Here is a 20,125-nt window from a genome sequence, read left to right on the forward strand (position 1 = left end):
TTACATTATTACATATATGTGCTCTAATGTTAACCAAATTCATAACAATAAAAAAATTAAAAAGCTAATGGAATGTTGAGTTGCTCAATCAATTGTATTGGAAAAAAGATGACAAAAATTTATTTGACTGTGTAAAGGTAGTATTTTGAACATAAGCCTATAAAATTGAATAACAGAAAGGACATAGGAGAAGGAGTAAAAAAATATTGTGTTTTATCTTCCTCTGCATTCATCATACATTTGGTTTGGGTAAGTTTACTCACCTTACTCAGTCTTCTTAATTATTCATTTGGAAAGATAAACAGAAATATCTGTGGGTATTTTGTCTGTTCTAATAAGGACATTCAAGAGTGCATTCAATGTGCATTAAAAGTTAGATTAAATCAATCACAAAAAATCAGAAAATATATTAAGACACCATTTTTAATATAACATGAAGTAAATATCTAAAATGATGAATGTTGTATTAAGCCCTTGAGACAATCTCATAAGTAGTTGTAGTATGCTGAGATGTATTATATGGCCCACCTATTCTAAAACACTCCACCTACTGGGTCCTCAGAGGGGAAACAACCTAGAATAATCTAAGTTGAATCACAGAAGCACGGCAGGCAACCTCTAGAAGCTGAAAAAGGCAAGAAAACAGATTCTCCCCTAGGACCTCTAGAAGGGAACACAGCCCTGCTGACAGCTTGATTTCAGCCAAGTGGGACTGTGTTAGTCCAATAGGACCTGTGTTGGACTTCTAACCTGTAGAACTGTAAGATAATCAATGTGTTATTTTAAGCCACTGAGTTTTTGGTAAGTTTTTATGGCAGCCAAAGAAAATTAATACAGATAGTTACAAAATAATATTTAATATTAATTAACATTTTTCTATTAGAGAGGGTAAACATACTTTTTTATACATGGTTGGCCATTTATAGTTTTTCTTATGTACATTTCTTGTTCATAATTATTACAATACTTCTGGTTTCGCCAAGATTCCTTTTTTTTGTTGTTGTTTTTCTTTTTTTTTTGAGATGGAGTCTCACTCTGTCACCCAGGCTGGAGTTCAGTGGCGTGATCTCGGCTCACTGCAACCTCCACCTCCCTGGTTCAAGCAATTCTTCTGCCTCAGCCTCCCAAGTAGCTGGGACTACAGGCACCCACCACCATGCCTGGATAATTTTTTTTTTTTTTTGTACTTTTAGTAGAGATGGGGTTTCACTATGTTAGCCAGGCTAGTCTCGAACTTCTGACCTTGTGATCCACCAGCCTCGGCCTCCCAAAGTGCTGGGATTACAGGCGTGAGCCACTGCACCTAGCTGATTCCTTTTTTGTCTTATCCTCGGTAGTCTTTTGCATAATTTTGGGGCAATTATATTTTCTTACATCTTATGTCTCTGTGTAGCTAATGCAGTCTGCCGTCTGATTTTCAGAAATTCCTTAAAATGTGTGATTTTCTGATGGTACTCTTTTTTCTTCCCTTGCTACTCTTTCATTGTGTAAAATGTGTTTTTTTCCATTTGATGGGAATTTAGATGGCAGGCAAAATAGAAATATCAGCTTAGCCTGCCTTCTTGACCCAACTACTATCATTTAATTTTTATAACAAATCTGTGATAAAGCTTGTAGAATTCTCGTTATACAGATGAGAAAACTGAGACTCAGAGAATTTAAATAACTTGTGCAAACAGACATATATCAACATGGAATCTGGGTGTGAAATCAGAAGTGTTTACCTCAAAGTCATTTTTTTACGTTCACTTCAATGTAATGTAATGCCTGATGAAACTGATATATGATCTAGGTACTCTTGCTTTGAGGTATTTATACTTGTTGGCAGAGATGGGACTTTTTGAAGCTCTTTTCTGTCTAGTTTATTCTAGCAATGTCTAAATAAATAAGAGTAACAATTACTGGAAGTACTATTAACACACAAGAAATCATGGGTTCAAGAGACAAGCATGCATTTTGGAGTATAGCGGATTCCTATTTAAATTGTGGTTTTCAGTTCCAGTTATTAGCTATGTAACCTTGGACATGTAATAATTCTTTTCAATTTTCTTTTATTTTACCATCTTCATTTGCAAATTATATATAGTAATGTCTATTTCAAGGACTTATGTAAGGATTAATTGAGAGGCATATTTAAGAGCATAGAAGAGGGTGGAGCATATGATAAACACTGACCAAAAGTTAGCTTTTTTATAATCCTATACATTATATTTAATTTTAAGAACAACCCAGAAGTTGTGTACTATCATTATATTATAGCCGAAAACGTTTTGGCTTAGAGAGGTGAAGCATGACTTGCACTAAGTCATGTATCTAATAAATGGTGTAGCCAAATTTAGCATGGAAGTCTGTGGGACACTACACTTTTTGTTTTCTCCAGGGATTTTTCTAATTCACATTCTGAACTTGGTACCACATGAACACTTCCTTTGATCTAAGCAGTCCCTTCCGTTGGAATCCCTGAGTTTACTTCTTCTCTTTGGTGTTTCAAGCCACTGGATTTAATTAAAGAGAACGGTGTTTCTGTTTGTTGGAAAACCTTCAGGAAAGGAACCTATTTTTTTGTTTGTTTGTTTCATTTTTTTTAAAAATTTATTTATTATTATTATACTTTAAGTTGTAGGGTACATGTGCATAACGTGCAGGTTTGTTACATATGTATACTTGTGCCATGTTGCTGTGCTGCACCCATCAACTCGTCATTTACATCAGGTATAACTGCCAATGCAATCCCTCCCCCCTCCCCCCTCCCCCCTCCCCATGATAGGCCCCGGTGTGTGATGTTCCCCTTCCTGAGTCCGAGTGATCTCATTGTTCAGTTCCCACCTATGAGTGAGAACATGCGGTGTTTGGTTTTCTGTTCTTGTGATAGTTTGCTAAGAATGATGGATTCCAGCTGCATCCAAGTCCCTACAAAGGACTCAAACTCATCCTTTTTTATGGCTGCATAGTATTCCATGGTGTATATGTGCCACATTTTCTTAATCCAGTCTGTCACTGATGGACATTTGGGTTGATTCCAAGTCTTTGCTCTTGTGAATAGTGCCGCAAGAAACATACGTGTGCATGTGTCTTTATAGCAGCATGATTTATAATCCTTTGGGTATATACCCAGTAATGGGATGGCTGGGTCACATGGTACATCTAGTTCTAGATCCTTGAGGAATCGCCATACTGTTTTCCATAATGGTTGAACTAGTTTACAATCCCACCAACAGTGTAAAAGTGTTCCTATTTCTCCACATCCTCTCCAGCACCTGTTGTTTCCTGACTTTTTAATGATTGCCATTCTAACTGGGGTGAGATGGTATCTCATTGTGGTTTTGATTTGCATTTCTCTGATGGCCAGTGATGATGAGCATTTTTTCATGTGTCTGTTGGCTGTATGAATGTCTTCTTTTGAGAAAGGTCTGTTCATATCCTTTGCCCACTTTTTGATGGGGTTGTTTGTTTTTTTCTTGTAAATTTGTTTGAGTTCTTTGTAGGTTCTGGATATTAGCCCTTTGTCAGATGAATAGATTGCAAAAATTTTCTCCCATTCTATAGGTTGCCTGTTCACTCTGATGGTAGTTTCTTTTGCTGTGCAGAAGCTTTTTAGTTTAATTAGATCCCATTTGTCAATTTTGGCTTTTGCTGCCGTTGCTTTTGGTGTTTTAGACATGAAGTCTTTGCCCATGCCTATGTCCTGAATGGTACTACCTAGGTTTTCCTCTAGGGTTTTTATGGTATTAGGTCTAAGATTTAAGTCTCTAATCCATCTTGAATTAATTTTCGTATAAGGAGTAAGGAAAGGATCCAGTTTCAGCTTTCTACTTATGGCTAGCCAATTTTCCCAGCACCATTTATTAAATAGGGAATCCTTTCCCCATTTCTTGTTTCTCTCAGGTTTGTCAAAGATCAGATGGCTGTAGATGTGTGGTATTATTTCTGAGGATTCTGTTCTGTTCCATTGGTCTATATCTCTGTTTTGGTACCAGTACCATGCTGTTTTGGTTACTGTAGCCTTGGAGTATAGTTTGAAGTCAGGTAGCGTGATGCCTCCAGCTTTGTTCTTTTGACTTAGGATTGTCTTGGAGATGCGGGCTCTTTTTTGGTTCCATATGAACTTTAAGGCAGTTTTTTCCAATTCTGTGAAGAAACTCATTGGTAGCTTGATGGGGATGGCATTGAATCTATAAATTACCTTGGGCAGTATGGCCATTTTCACGATATTGATTCTTCCTATCCATGAGCATGGTATGTTCTTCCATTTGTTTATGTCCTCTTTTATTTCACTGAGCAGTGGTTTGTAGTTCTCCTTGAAGAGGTCCTTTACATCCCTTGTAAGTTGGATTCCTAGGTATTTGATTCTCTTTGAAGCAATTGTGAATGGAAGTTCATTCCTGATTTGGCTCTCTGTTTGTCTGTTACTGGTGTATAAGAATGCTTGTGATTTTTGCACATTAATTTTGTATCCTGAGACTTTGCTGAAGTTGCTTATCAGCTTAAGGAGATTTTGGGCTGAGACAATGGGGTTTTCTAAATATACAATCATGTCATCTGCAAACAGGGACAATTTGACTTCTTCTTTTCCTAACTGAATACCCTTGATTTCTTTCTCTTGCCTGATTGCCCTAGCCAGAACTTCCAACACTATGTTGAATAGGAGTGGTGAGAGAGGGCATCCCTGTCTTGTGCCAGTTTTCAAAGGGAATTTTTCCAGTTTTTGCCCATTCAGTATGATATTGGCTGTGGGTTTGTCATAAATAGCTCTTATGATTTTGAGGTACGTTCCATCAATACCGAATTTATTGAGCGTTTTTAGCATGAAGGGCTGTTGAATTTTGTCAAAAGCCTTTTCTGCATCTATTGAGATAATCATGTGGTTCTTGTCTTTGGTTCTGTTTATATGCTGGATTATGTTTATTGATTTGCAAATGTTGAACCAGCCTTGCATCCCAGGGATGAAGCCCACTTGATCATGGTGGATAAGCTTTTTGATGTGTTGCTGAATCCGGTTTGCCAGCATTTTATTGAGGATTTTTGCATCGATGTTCATCAGGGATATTGGTCTAAAATTCTCTTTTTTTGTTGTGTCTCTGCCAGGCTTTGGTATCAGGATGATGTTGGCCTCATAAAATGAGTTAGGGAGGATTCCCTCTTTTTCTATTGATTGGAATAGTTTCAGAAGGAATGGTACCAACTCCTCCTTGTACCTCTGGTAGAATTCAGCTGTGAATCCATCTGGTCCTGGACTTTTTTTGGTTGGTAGGCTATTAATTGTTGCCTCAATTTCATAGCCTGCTATTGGTCTATTCAGGGATTCAACTTCTTCCTGGTTTAGTCTTGGAAGAGTGTAAGTGTCCAGGAAATTATCCATTTCTTCTAGATTTTCCAGTTTATTTGCGTAGAGGTGTTTATAGTATTCTCTGATGGTAGTTTGTATTTCTGTGGGGTCGGTGGTGATATCCCCTTTATCATTTTTAATTGCGTCGATTTGATTCTTCTCTCTTTTCTTCTTTATTAGTCTGGCTAGTGGTCTGTCAATTTTTTTGATCTTTTCAAAAAACCAACTCCTGGATTCATTGATTTTTTGGAGGGTTTTTTGTGTCTCTATCTCCTTCAGTTCTGCTCTGATGTTAGTTATTTCTTGCCTTCTGCTAGCTTTCGAATGTGTTTGCTCTTGCTTCTCTAGTTCTTTTAATTGCGATGTTAGAGTGTCAATTTTAGATCTTTCCTGCTTTCTCTTGTGGGCATTTAGTGCTATAAATTTCCCTCTACACACTGCTTTAAATGTGTCCCAGAGATTCTGGTATGTTGTATCTTTGTTCTCATTGGTTTCAAAGAACATCTTTATTTCTGCCTTCATTTCGTTATGTACCCAGTAGTCATTCAGGAGCAGGTTGTTCAGTTTCCATGTAGTTGAGCAGTTTTGATTGAGTTTCTTAGTCCTGAGTTCTAGTTTGATTGCACTGTGGTCTGAGAGACAGTTTTTTATAATTTCTGTTCTTGTACATTTGCTGAGGAGTGCTTTACTTCCAATTACATGGTCAATTTTGGAGTAAGTACGATGTGATGCTGAGAAGAATGTATATTCTTTTGATTTGGGGTGGAGAGTTCTATAGATGTCTATTAGGTCTGCTTGCTGCAGAGATGAGTTCAATTCCTGGATATCCTTGTTAACTTTCTGTCTCGTTGATCTGTCTAATGTTGACAGTGGAGTGTTGAAGTCTCCCATTATTATTGTATGGGAGTCTAAGTCTCTTTGTAAGTCTCTAAGGACTTGCTTTATGAATCTGGGTGCTCCTGTATTGGGTGCATATATATTTAGGATAGTTAGCTCTTCCTGTTGAATTGATCCCTTTACCATTATGTAATGGCCTTCTTTGTCTCTTTTGATCTTTGATGGTTTAAAGTCTGTTTTATCAGAGACTAGTATTGCAACCCCTGCTTTTTTTTGTTCTCCATTTGCTTGGTAAATCTTCCTCCATCCCTTTACTTTGAGCCTATGTATGTCTCTGCGTGTGAGATGGGTCTCCTGAATACAGCAGACTGATGGGTCTTGACTCTTGATTCAGTTTGCCAGTCTGTGTCTTTTAATTGGAGCATTTAGTCCATTTACATTTAAGGTTAATATTGTTATGTGTGAACTTGATCCTGCCATTATGATATTAACTGGTTATTTTGCTCGTTAGTTGATGCAGTTTCTTCCTAACCTCGATGGTCTTTACATTTTGGCATGTTTTTGCAATGGCTGGTACCGGTTGTTCCTTTCCATGTTGAGTGCTTCCTTCAGGGTCTCTTGTAAGGCAGGCCTAGTGGTGACAAAATCTCTAAGCATTTGCTTATCTGTAAAGGATTTTATTTCTCCTTCACTTATGAAACTTAGTTTGGCTGGATATGAAATTCTGGGTTTAAAATTCTTTTCTTTAAGAATGTTGAATATTGGCCCCCACTCTCTTCTGGCTTGTAGAATTTCTGCTGAGAGATCTGCTGTTAGTCTGATGGGCTTCCCTTTGTGGGTAACCCGACCTTTCTCTCTGGCTGCCCTTAAGATTTTTTCCTTCATTTCAACTTTGGTGAATCTGGCAATTATGTGTCTTGCAGTTGCTCTTCTCGAGGAGTATCTTTGTGGCGTTCTCTGTATTTCCTGGATTTGAATGTTGGCCTGGCCTACTAGGTTGGGGAAGTTCTCCTGGATGATATCCTGAAGAGTGTTTTCCAACTTGGTTCCATTTTCCCCCTCATTTTCAGGCACCCCAATCAGACATAGATTTGGTCTTTTTACATAATCCCATACTTCTTGCAGGCTTTGTTCATTTCTTTTTCTTCTTTTTTCTTTTGGTTTCTCTTCTCGCTTCATTTCATTCATTTGATCCTCAATCGCTGATACTCTTTCTTCCAGTTGATCGAGTCGGTTACTGAAGCTTGTGCATTTGTCATGTATTTCTCGTGTCATGGTTTTCATCTCTTTCATTTCGTTTAGGACCTTCTCTGCATTAATTACTCTAGCCATCAATTCTTCCACTTTTTTTTCAAGATTTTTAGTTTCTTTGTGCTGGGTACGTAATTCCTCCTTTAGCTCTGAGAAATTTGATGGACTGAAGCCTTCTTCTCTCATCTCGTCAAAGTCATTCTCCGTCCAGCTTTGATCCGTTGCTGGCGATGAGCTGCGCTCCTTTGCCGGGGGAGATGTGCTCTTATTTTTTGGATTTCCAGCTTTTCTGCCCTGCTTTTTCCCCATCTTTGTGGTTTTATCTGCCTCTGGTCTTTGATGATGGTGATGTACTGATGGGGTTTTGGTGTAGGTGTCCTTCCTGTTTGATAGTTTTCCTTCTAACAGTCAGGACCCTCAACTGTAGGTCTGTTGGAGATTGCTTGAGGTCCACTCCAGACCCTGTTCCAAACCTATTTTTAATGATTTGGAAAATGAAGAACTAAACAAATCTGAGCCTGTAGCTGCAATTATTAGCAAATAGTTTGGGTGATAGTTAGGACTATGGACGGAGAGGAACAAATGTTCCACAGCAGAGCAAAACCATCGCAAAGGGAAAAGACTCTTCCCCCACTCATGTAAATAAAAAGGTCTAGGTTTAACAGGAAGTTGCCCAGATGCCTATATTTACCTCAAAAATGTGTAAGTCAGCCTGGATTTGGCTTTCTGCAATGAAAAATTGTACAAAGAGTTTGCAAAAGTTTTGTTTGTGTTTGTTTTTGTTTTGTTGTTATTGTGAAAATCAGTTCTTTGTCCACCCCAAAACATGCTAACAGACATATTTCCAGTTATGTTGTTGTTGTAGTAATACTTAGGGCCCTAGTTTTTATTCAACTTTTACCCCCAAAGAATAGTGAAAATTGCTGAAAGAGGAAAGACTAATTCACAAAATGAAAGAAGGGAGCTTAACAAGTTGGTTCTTTTGTGTTTTCTTTTGAGGAAAAAAAAAGTCTTTTTCTTCACATGGACTAATGCACTTTGACAGAGGAACCCAGCAAGCATGATTCTACCAAAGGCACAATTTAAATCTGTAGCATAAACCAGTAGATCTCAAGGGAACCCTACAAATTAACCTCTGCAAGCGCTTCAGTTTACAGAGGTGGCAACAGAGGCACAGACAGCAGAAGTAACTTATCCTAAGTCACTTTGTCGATGAGGCATAGATTTGAAATTCAAGTTTGTCTTCTGGTGCCAGCTACCTTGGCCTACTTAACATTTTAACTTGTTATTTTGTGTATGAAAATAAACACAAGTAATTTTCAAACAACCTCAGATTCAACCATTAATTTAGAGATGCTTTCTTCTATATGTCTATTAACATTACAAACTCTGTTTTGTTTTTTTTTTTAACTTTTAAGTTCAAGGGTACATGTGCAGGTTTGTTTATATAGGTGAACTTGTGTCATGAGTTTTCTTTGTACAGATTATTGCATCACCTGAGTACACTCGTTTGATGATCAAAAGAACAAGTAAATAAAAACATGTGCACAATATAGACAACTTAGCCAGTAACCCCCTTAATGTCTTTGCATAGACAAATATTGAAAATTTCAAGCCCCATTTTCTCAAATATAAAACAGTAAGGTTGAATTACCTTCTTAAAGCATATGAGCATAAGTACCAAATGCAAATTCATAACAAATAAGTACATTGAAGATGGTACAGAGTAAGACAAAGTCTCTTCTGAATACCAAAGGCAGAAAATGCTTTGTTTTGGTATCTCTTGCCTGAAGGAAACTTTTTTTTCTCCCCTTTGTTAACTGTAGCTGATTTTCCTCTGCAGATTTGAAGCATCTATGACATCCATCAACATGATTATATGTACTAGAAAAACGCTAAATCTTTGTTCGTCTATTTTGGCATATACAGATTCTGATTTAAAGTAAGCAAGAAAAATAAGACATATAGTATCAAAAAGTCTGATCTCCACATTCAAATTATCTGGCTGATCTGTGTGTGCCAACACACACACACACACACACACACAAACGATACCATTTACACATGGACTTATCGCAGAGAAAGCACCACTTTCCACAGCATTATTCCCTATCTAATTAGAATGCAGTTATTTGTTCAAAGTCACAAAACTTTGCTGGCAGCCCTACAAAACAAGATTTATTGAAATTCCCACCTAAATCTTGCTATGAATTCACCAATTAATATGACGAAACAATAATCATTAGAATGGAAAAAACAGTGCAAATATGAACAAAAATATAAGTGATAATTTGGTACCAAATAATTTTGAAGAAATCCTTGTTTATAACAAATGAACCAAAAACTTGTTTCAGAAATGTTTTTAAATACTTTTTATGATTTGTTTACTTTTGAAATGTATGAAGCTTGTTCCTGGAAACTCTGGTTAAAAATCGCTAGGGCAGAGTTTAAAGTTAACAGCATGGACCATAGAACATTAGTTACCCAATAAACCTTAATATTATTTCCTTCTGAAGAGAACTGCTTCTTCATTAACTTTTGAAATAAACAACACACTCAAACGATTACTCATTCTTTTGTTGACTTCAGCGCAGTGTTCTTACATGTTCACACTAAAAAGTTCCATGAAGTTTATTTCAAGCAACAGGGGGCTGAGAAAGCTGATTTCACTTATAGTTTGAGGTTTCTTCCTCTGTCTTTAAATATTTATACTTCCAGTAAACAAACACAGATGTTTAAAAAGAAAAAAACTAACTAAAAACCTTGCCCTGTGAAAACAGGCATATGGCAGAGGTTTTTCAGTATGGTTTGATTTGGAATATACTAGAAATGATGCAATTATTTAATGGTTTTACATAACTAACACAAAAATTCTTTGGCTTATGTAGACAATAAAGTTTTTACAAGTCATCTAAACTTTTTACAAATAGATAAATGATTACATTTAGATAGATGTGGCAGAGCTGTCTGTAAGATGGAAAATATCTGGCATGATTTGAGTACATTAATCAAATACAGACAACTGGATAAGAATCATGAATAGATATTCTGTCTCTAGCTACAACATAAGTTAATATATCAGCAGGGAAGAATAATTAGGAAAGTCATCAGTTACATTTATATTTATACTTTATTATTGAAAGCTAATAGCTTCTGTAGCTAAAATATTACTTATTGATTATAGGCAATAGAAAGTTATTTATAATGAAAATATGCTTGATTATTCAAAGTATTGATTTTCACAAATGAGAGCTAAAACCACTCAGTGATGTTGTGATAACCTGTGACCAAGGCATCAGCCATATTTGAAAATTTAACATTTAGCACAGGAGTTGAACCATAAACAAAAGGAAAATAAATGAGGCCATGCCCTGGTCTTATCTTGCACAGGTGTTAGCCTGGATTTAGTCTTGGCTAGATTTGGGAATATTTTTACATAAATAAAGATGTATTTACTCATTTTGATAAGCTGTTTCCCTAGCAATAAATTAAAATAACCATATCACAATTTTCTTGAATATCAAGTCAAATAATGAATATAAAGTTGTTGTGGGAAGTCAGGGGCCCCAAACGGAGGGACCGGCTGGAGCCATGGCAGAGGAACATAAATTGTGAAGATTTCATTTTAATATGGACATATATCAGTTCCCAAATAATGCTTTTATAATTTCTTATGCCTGTCTTTACTTCAATCTCTGAACGTAAATTGTGAGATTTCATTTTAACATGGACATTTATCAGTTTACAAAATTAATACTTTTATAGTTTCCTATGCCTGTCTTTACTTAATCCTGTTATCTTTGTAAGCGGAGAATATATGTTACCTCAGGACCACTATTGTGTTAACTGCACAAATTGATTGTAAAACATGTGGGTTTGGACAATATGAAATCAGTGCACTTTAAAAAAGAACAGAATAACAGCGATTTTCAGGGAACAAGAGAAGACAACCATAAGGTCTGACTGCCTGTGGGGTCGGGCAGAACACAGCCATATTTTTCTTCTTGCAGAGAGCCTATAAACGGACATGCAAGTAGGGAAGATATTGTTAAATTCTTTTCCTAGCAAGGAATATTAATAATTAAGACCCTGGGAAAGGCATGCATTCCTGGGGGAGGTCTATGAACGGCCACTTTGGGAGTGTCTGTCTTATCTGGTTGAGATAAGGACTGAAATATGCCCTAGTCTCCCTCAGTGCCCTCAGGCTTATTAGGGTGAGGAAAAACCCCCACCTTGGTAAATCTGAGGTCAGACTGGTTCTCTGCTCTAGAACCCTGTTTTCATGTTTATGAAGACAATACCTGCACAGCTGAATATAGACCCTTACCAGTAGTTCTGAATTTGCCCTTGTCCTGTTTCCTCAGAAGCATGTGATCTTTGTTCTCCTTTTTGCTGTTTGAAGCAAGTGATCTTGTGACCTACTATGTGTTCTTGCACCCCCTCCCCTTTTGAAATCCTTAATAAAACTTGCTGGCTTTAAGGCTCACGTGGGCATCACAGTCCTACTGATATGTGATGTCACTCCAGGTGGCCAGGTGTAAAATTTCTCTCTCTGTACCCTTTCTCTTTATTTCTCAGACCAGTTGACACTTATGGAAAATAGAAAGAACCTACATTGAAACACTGGGGGCAGGTTCCCCTGATATAAAATATACATAATAGGCATATAATAGTTTGTTCCTTTGTTTCTCATTTTACAGTATTTCTGCTCTTTCCTGGTGTTTTGACATCATAGAGAGACACCATTTCTCTCTTAACCTTTCTATTGAAAAGGCATTTTCCTGGGCTGGGGGAACCAGAGTATGGCACAGTAAAACATTCAATAAAATTATAGTGTCCCCAGTTTTCATCTTCTGGCATATTATTTCAGAGAATCTTGAGGGAAAAACAATGAGAGTGATATTGTTTGAATATTGTAGATGATTAGTCAGAATGAAATAATTGAATAATCAAAAAAGTCTGAATTCAAATTTTAGCTCTGTGACTTTCTAGGTGCATGACTAGATGAATTAATCCCTCTGAGTTTTAGTTCTTCATCTATAAACTGTAAAAAATTACTCAGCAGAGTTATTGGAGGAGTTAGAAACAATATATATATAGCATATTCAATTTATTAGGTGCCACATAAAATAGAGAAACTGGATTTATGTTCCCCTGCAGAGGATTTCTGTTGTGTTGTGACTTCTGCACTGGAGTTTAAGGAGATAGCTACTCTTCAGCTTTGAAAGGATCCCTACTATTAATGCCTCACAAGGACCCCAAAAAAGAAGATGAGAACATATTTCTCTCTCTTTCAAAATGACTTTTATCTGCTTTTGCTTTTCTTTCATGTCCTGTTGAAAAGACTGTGATTTGAGAGAAACTACAACATTTTGACTGAAATTAGAGATAGAAAGGAATAAAATAGTCATATGGTTTGGCTCTGTGTTCCCACCCAAATCTCACATTGAATTGTGATCTTGAGTGTTAAAGGCGGAGCCTGGAGCAAAGTGATTGAATCATGGGGGTGGTTTCTAATGGTTTAGCACCATCCCCCTAGTGCTGTCTTGTCATAGAGCTCTCACAAGATCTGGTTGTTTGAAAGTATGTAGCACCTCTGCCTTTGTGTGCTTTCTTTCTCTCTTGTTTCCAAGTGAAAACGTGTTTGTTTCTCCTTTGCCCTTCTGCCATGATTGTAAGTTTCATGAGGTCTCCGAGCCATGCTTCCTGTACAGCCTGCAGGACTGAGTCTATTGAAGCTCTTTTCTTCATAAATTACCCAGTCTCAAGTAGTTCTTTACAGCAGTGTGAGAATTAATTTAATATAAAGAAAAAATAAGTGGATGAAATGAGAGCAAACTAAAATTAAAATAATTCTTATTAAAAGATTCAGAAGGCCAGGCACATTGGCTCATGCCCGCAATCCCAGCACTTTGGGAGGCCAAGGTATGTGGATCATTTGAGGTCCGGAGTTCAAGACCAGCCTGGCCAACATGGTGAAACTCCATCTTTACTAAAAATACAAAATTAGACAGGCACAATGGCTTGCACCTGTAATCCCAGTTACTGGGGAGGCTGAGACAGGATAATCACTTGAACCTGGGAGGAGGAGGTTGCAGTGAGTCAAGACTGTGTCACTGCACTCCTACCTGGGTGACAGAGTGAGACTCTGTCTCAAAAAAAACAAAAAAAAAAAAAAAAAAAAAAAAAGAGTTTCAGAGGCTGTGAACTTTGGTAGGACTCATGATATATGAGGGAAAATGCCTGAAAGAATAAATGTGGATATTTTGAACTTCATTCTGGTATTTACAAGACAGATATTTTCAATAGATGAATTGATTTTAATGTGAAAAATAGTAGAAGAGAACAATTATCTTTTAATGGAAGAAATTTAAACAAAAGCATTAATTGCACATTGGTTATATAATCATAAGTGGTAGTTATTTATTTCAATCATTCATTCATTTACTCAATCAAAATTTATTTATTATATACTGAGTGTAGGCTGGAGGATAATGAAGGAAAAAAGTAAACTCACTACTGGAACACCAACCTGACTGCTACTATTTACTTTTCAGCAGTAAGAGCAGATTGGGTGCTTTGTGCATCACCAGGTTTCCTAGCTACATTCAGTGGGATAAACAGGGTAGCCTATGCTTACTCTGTCCTTACCAGAACTGAAACTACATTCTTTTCTAAATTCAGTGAAGTTTTTGCCTCCTACAGTCCTCTGAAAATGCTCCCATGAGGTCATCAGGATTCTCCATGGTTCTAAATCCAGTGTTTAATCTCTGTCTTTAACTTTGTTAAAATTTAAGCCTTCAATCAAATTTCCCCTTCTCAGGGAGGTTAATTCTAACTGCTTTATTTAATGCTATAAACTTCTCTTATACAGCTCAGCTTTTCTGTGCCTTGCTTTACATTTTTTTCCATAGCACTTTCATGTTCTCATATTTTAGACAATTCAGTCGTTTATTTTATTCATTTCTTTACTGTACTAAAATGTAATAATCAAGATGTCAACGGTCTTTTATTTCCACATGCCTAAGATACTGGTAAGCCTAGAAAGCCTTCAGCCAACATTTGTGGAATAAATGAATGTGCTTTAAGAATTTTTTATTTCTTTGAAAATTTATTTTATTTTCTATGTAAGTACGTTTTGTAAAAAAAGTTTTAATGTAACAGATTGCTATGTTTAGAAGGCTCTTGTTTGCCAGATTGGCCCTTGACTGGAATCTAGGAAACTGGATTTCAGAAAGGCCCCCACCACACCCAGAAATGATGAGTAGCATTTATTACATGTTTTTACGACTTATTGGTTGGGGAATTAAATACATCCTGTATGATTCCACTGGGAGAGTCTCTTGCAAGTCTGCATCTGGTTTCATCCAGACTTTGTGTACCTTCCCTTGCTGATTTTGTTGTGTATCCTTTCACTCTAATAAGTCATAACCATGAGAAAGCCTGTATTCAGAGTCCTGTGAGTTATCCTAGACCTGGGAATTGTTTTGGGGAACACTGATGCACACACCACACATAAATGTATATATATATACACACACACCAAACATATTTATTTATCTAATTAGCACATATATGTGGCATTAATTTGTCAGATAAAAATATAATTCATTATTGCCTTCTTGCCTTATTTCCATTATTTCTGTGTTTTCTGTTTATTTTATCCTCTATTGCTTATATTGGAAAATTACCTCAACTGGGCAGACATAGTTGATTGTAAATTGATATTTAAAAGCAATGCCTCTAACATAGATTGGCAGTTTTGTTTGTATTGATGGGAGTCTTTGCTTAAGAGTGACCAGTAATATGCCAGCAATTATATTGGAGATTTCTGAATATAAAACTTCAGATGCCTTTTTTTTCTGGAAATATTTAACATGAGACTATTTCTCATGTTTATTTCCCAGAAGACAAAGTCTTCCTACTGCTATTCTCTGTGTTTGATGTGGTAATAGTAGTCATGGTGTATTCTACCTTACCCCCATTTTTTCAGTTCTGTGCCTCAGTTCAGATCTCTACTTGCTCTAAGGCCCTAGTCTCTGCTGTGTTTTGAGGGCACATTGGCTGCCTTACCATCGACATCCTGCTCTGTTGGCACACAAGGCCTAAGGGTCTCTCAGCGCTGCTTCATCAGTTATCACTCTCCCACCCCATCTGCTTTTAATTTTGAAAAAAGATGTTGAAATCTCTTATTATTGTGGCTTCTTTTCTGCTTCTTCTGTTTTCTTTAATACTGTGGATTTATACATTTTCATTATTTTTACTATCGTGTTAATAAGGTCTTGAAACAGATAGACGATGGAAACCTGTATTAAAGCCCAATTATAAACATCTTATTAACTATTTTACAAAATGATCTGTAGACATAATCCCTGAGAAGGATGTTACACTGTCTACATGGTGTGATTTCAGCAGTCACAATGCCTCTTCCCCCACAATCTCTGGTTTACCTGCTTCTTCACATATGAAATCCTTGTTCTATTAAATAAACACTTTAATTCCACCGATAGAGACAGCATTGAACAGGTAAATGCCTATGAAATGTTGGCATAATTCAAACTCATTTTTAAACATAGACTTTAGATTTTTTACCGAGAGCAAAGTTTGAAAAGGAAAAAGTAAACCATAGTGTTAAGACTCCATACCTAAAAGTAGGAATTTGAGCAGCAAAATTAACACTGAAGCAATGTACACAAGATGGGATACTCAGTTATTAAAACCACTTCACTTCTGATAAGGTTTTGTAAAACACAATGTGAGCTGGACTGGGAAGCAGACTTATAAACATACTCTTAGCATCACCGAAGGGTTCAGTAGTTTTTTGCTATGCCTGAAAGGGATTACACTAGTGGTACTTCCTCTTCACCTCTATAATCTTGTAATGCTTTAAAAATGTTTGTCCTGGAACTACAATTATGTTTGCTGATCTCAATTTAGCATTATTATTGATCTTTAAATATTAGTATTTTTAAAGTATTTGAACATATATCATTTTCTTGGATTTCCTTTTGTTGTTCCACAGTTAATGTTTCTCAAGTTTAAAGAATTTGTTTAAGAAAATCTTTATTTTGTCTTAATTTTGAGTAATTTACTACCCCTTATTGATACAAAACCCCTTCATCTTGCAGATTTTTCCTCTCCAGATTGCTGTGAACAGCACTGCCATTAGGCCTTGACAAGAAGAGACCTACCTCAGGATTCAAGCTTTAGGAGCCCATACAAGGGGAGTGCCTTCCTTAAATTTTTGAAGTCCCACTTTGATGGCCAGGAGTGGCCTGATCTGATAGTGTTGTAGGAACAGGGCCAGTAAGCCTGGATTCAGACCTTTTGAGATCTCATTCTTGGGTTCCACTAGATGTCCCTATCAGAAACTCATATCCATAGTCATCCCAGGACCTGTGGCCAGTTCTCAGTTCTAAGAGGAAAGTCTGGAACCTCCCAGATTGTCAGTGTAGTATTTTCTTTAAAAGACCATGTGAGATCCATCCACCAAAATGGCATGAAGAAGATGATTTTTTCTCACTCATATATGTTATGCAATAAAAACCTCTCCATAATAAGAAAGGTTCAAGGCTCTGAGCTTGGTCCACTCTTCATGTAGTATGGACCAATGTTTCAGCTTTCATTAATCTGTGATAGCACATCTAGTCTATAGCCCTCTAAGGCAGCAATTTTTGTGGCAGATATTATTTATGCTGTGTTTCCCCTACTTCTGACATATAGGTGGTCATTCCACTCTTCTGTTAATGTCATGTTCGGTTCAGGGAGTCCTCCATGGATGGCCATGCCTTTCTCTCCAAGAGCTTTGGTGAACTCTACCCAATCTGAACAGGTCTTTCGATTCTTGCACTTTTTTGCCCCTAATCAAGAGAGTACTAATGTACTCTCTCTGATGTTATAAATGGAATAGACATTCCTTACACAGATGTAACACTTTCACTCTGACCATGGACTTCTCATCTTTCCTCCCTACTAGTGGCAATATGTGGAAGACAGGGGTGCATCATTTATATTTTTCTGCACACCCTGGGTAAAACTTGCATTCAAAGTCATTATCAACAAAGAACAGTCACAATACTTGAGACAGTCATTAGAAACCAGTGCTCATGGGTGGCTCAGTGGATGGTGCAGTATCATGAGCCATGAGGTAACCAGCATTAAGTAAACGGTACTAGAGAAATGCAGAGGCAAAAATGTCCAGAGTTATGGCATTGTGATTTATAACAGTGTTGCTGCCTCTTATTGCCGTTAGTGAAATTAGCTAGAAACAGTGCATTATTTTGATTATTATTACAGATAGAGATGGTTCCTGGACACTATGAAGAGTCATCGTTGACTGGTCAATAATGAATAATGTAAGCTTTCTTTTTTAATTATAAATAATAATCAATAAGTCACTATACCTTACATGAGCCCATGAATTTTATAAGTCCCTTTTAAATCAAATTATGTATATATATAGGAATCTCATACACACACAAAAATATTTGCCCTGAGCCCCACATACCCTAGGAATAGCTCAGGCTATGAAAGCTAGTTCATATATTTTATCAAATGGTTTGAATTGGAAGAATCTATTGAACAATGATATTAGGGTTTCAATTTTCTGTATTTGACATAGTATATTTATAGATTAATAATTAAAGAGATCAGTTAAAAGAAAGATTTTAAAAGACATTGATATATAATTAAATATTATTTTTCTAATTTATATGACCTTAGAATTTATTTTACAATTATGTGTTAATATGAAATTTAGATAATTTTTGAAATTTCTAAAATCCAGGTAAATAAAACTTGATTAGTGTCTTGTCTATAATATCATAGATTCAGTTTGAATATAACTAGTTTAATTATTGCCGCTAGAATTTAAAAGGAAACTATATGTCCTAAAATATCAACATTTTATACATTGATACTAGGTAGCTTCATGTAATATTTTTGGAGTACTACATGTGTTATCACAAAAAGCTTCTTATAATATTGAAAATTTTTACCTGTTAAGAAGTATGTCTCTCCATTTATTTATCTTATTTATCTCAGTAATATTTGACAGCTTACAGTGTACTGGTCTTGTACATCTTCTGTCAGGTTAATGAATATAGTTCTTTTATTTTTTATTGTACATATCTTTTATCAAAATTTTAATTTGCAATTGTTTGTTGCTAATAGACAGGATTACAATTATTTTTATATTAATCTATAATCCTATAGTCTTGCTAAAAACACTTAATACTTCTTGTAGCTTTGTATATAGGAAATTATGTCATGTGTCAATACAGTTTCGCTTCTTCCTTTACAATTAGGACAGTTTTAATTTCTTTGTTTTGCTTTATTGCTTAGCTAGAATGTCCAGTACATGTTCCAGAACCTCTGATTCTAGGGGGAAAGACATTTAGTTTTTAATTATTAAATATCACATTGAGTAAAGGTTTCTGTAATTTTTCATTTATCAGGTGAAGAAAGTTTCTTTTTTTTTTTTAGTTTACTGAGAGTTTTTATAATAAAGACAGTGCTTCCTGTTGGAGTATAGCACCATCATACTTACCATCCATTTTAAAGAATTATTGTTGTCTAAACTTAATAATCATTTTTGGTAATTTAATTCTTTTTGTGCTCTGGTATCTTCTGGTCCTATTTGTGTCACTTGTGAAAATTAGATCTTTGTGAATTCGCTGAAAATTGGTGCTACTCTGTAATTAGTGCTATAAGTAATAAACTGTCTTTCATCTCTGACCCAGGAGTTTTGTGTCTTCTATAAACATCCATGAAAATATGGCAGACTGTTTCAAGCTAAGTAAAATATTGAACCCCGAAGAGCTCTTGAGAGCACTAAGCTCTGTTTTCTTTAGGTCTAAAAGTGAGATTTCAAAAAAGAAAGTTTTACAGTGAAGATGACTAAAAGGAACACATATTTCATCATGACTATGAAGCCCAAGAGCATGAAGTCAGAAGTTGTCTCTCAAGGGTTCTGGCTAAGCCCATAGTCCAATACATAGAAAGGTCTGAGAGTTTTAACTAAAAAAAAATTATCATGAAATTCAGTAAACTGAATAATTTCATTTAATTTATCAAACACCAGGTGCTAAATTCCTTGAAATTATTAACTAATTTAATTATTATAATAACTCCATCCTTTTGTTATGTGTCAGCATTTTCACAGCATTTCACTCAAATCATCTTACAACATTTTACTGGAATTTTAAGGTCTGCTTGGTAGCAGTGCAATGAGAGGAAACAGATAATCTGTTTTTGCTTGCTTGTTTGCTTTTTTTGTTTTAAATCTGGCACTCTCAACTTCAACATGGCTTCCAGGAAATGGTAATCATGTTTTATCAGTAATTAGTATTCTAAAGAAAGGTACTCACCCTCTTCTGTACACATTCCACATGCCAAGTGGTATGTTACTCAAACATCACAGCTGCACAAACATATGTGGGCTATGTACACAATGTATCACTCCCATGCCCACACACACATGCACACACACTCTCTCTCTCACACACACAGAGATACACACACATGCACCCAGATTTTTTGGCAGTTGCTTTGTGTTGTATTTCTACATAACAGGCTTATGGCTTCCAAGAGTGATAAGATAAGAAAATTATGCTGAATAGGCACCATTTTCTACTCATTACAATACTAAGTTATAGGAATAAACTATTGTGACTACTGATTTGTCAGAGTAATGTACTTGCTCAAATACAA

At 36.1% G+C, this 20,125-nt stretch overlaps 1 long non-coding RNA gene across 1 annotated transcript in view; it reads left to right on the forward strand.

Annotated features, from left to right (window-relative positions):
• LOC102131594 (uncharacterized) overlaps nucleotides 1-19,133 on the forward strand; it is a 60,656-nt gene extending 41,523 nt beyond the window's left edge. The window contains exon 3 of the long non-coding RNA XR_006693990.3: nucleotides 16,543-19,133. This is a non-coding gene — a long non-coding RNA (uncharacterized lncRNA). The remainder of the gene's footprint in view (nucleotides 1-16,542) is intronic.
• The last annotated feature ends 992 nt before the right edge of the window (nucleotides 19,134-20,125 follow it).

This window comes from Macaca fascicularis, chromosome 18 (assembly GCF_037993035.2).
Source record: "Macaca fascicularis isolate 582-1 chromosome 18, T2T-MFA8v1.1".
NCBI classification, from domain to species: domain Eukaryota; kingdom Metazoa; phylum Chordata; class Mammalia; order Primates; family Cercopithecidae; genus Macaca; species Macaca fascicularis.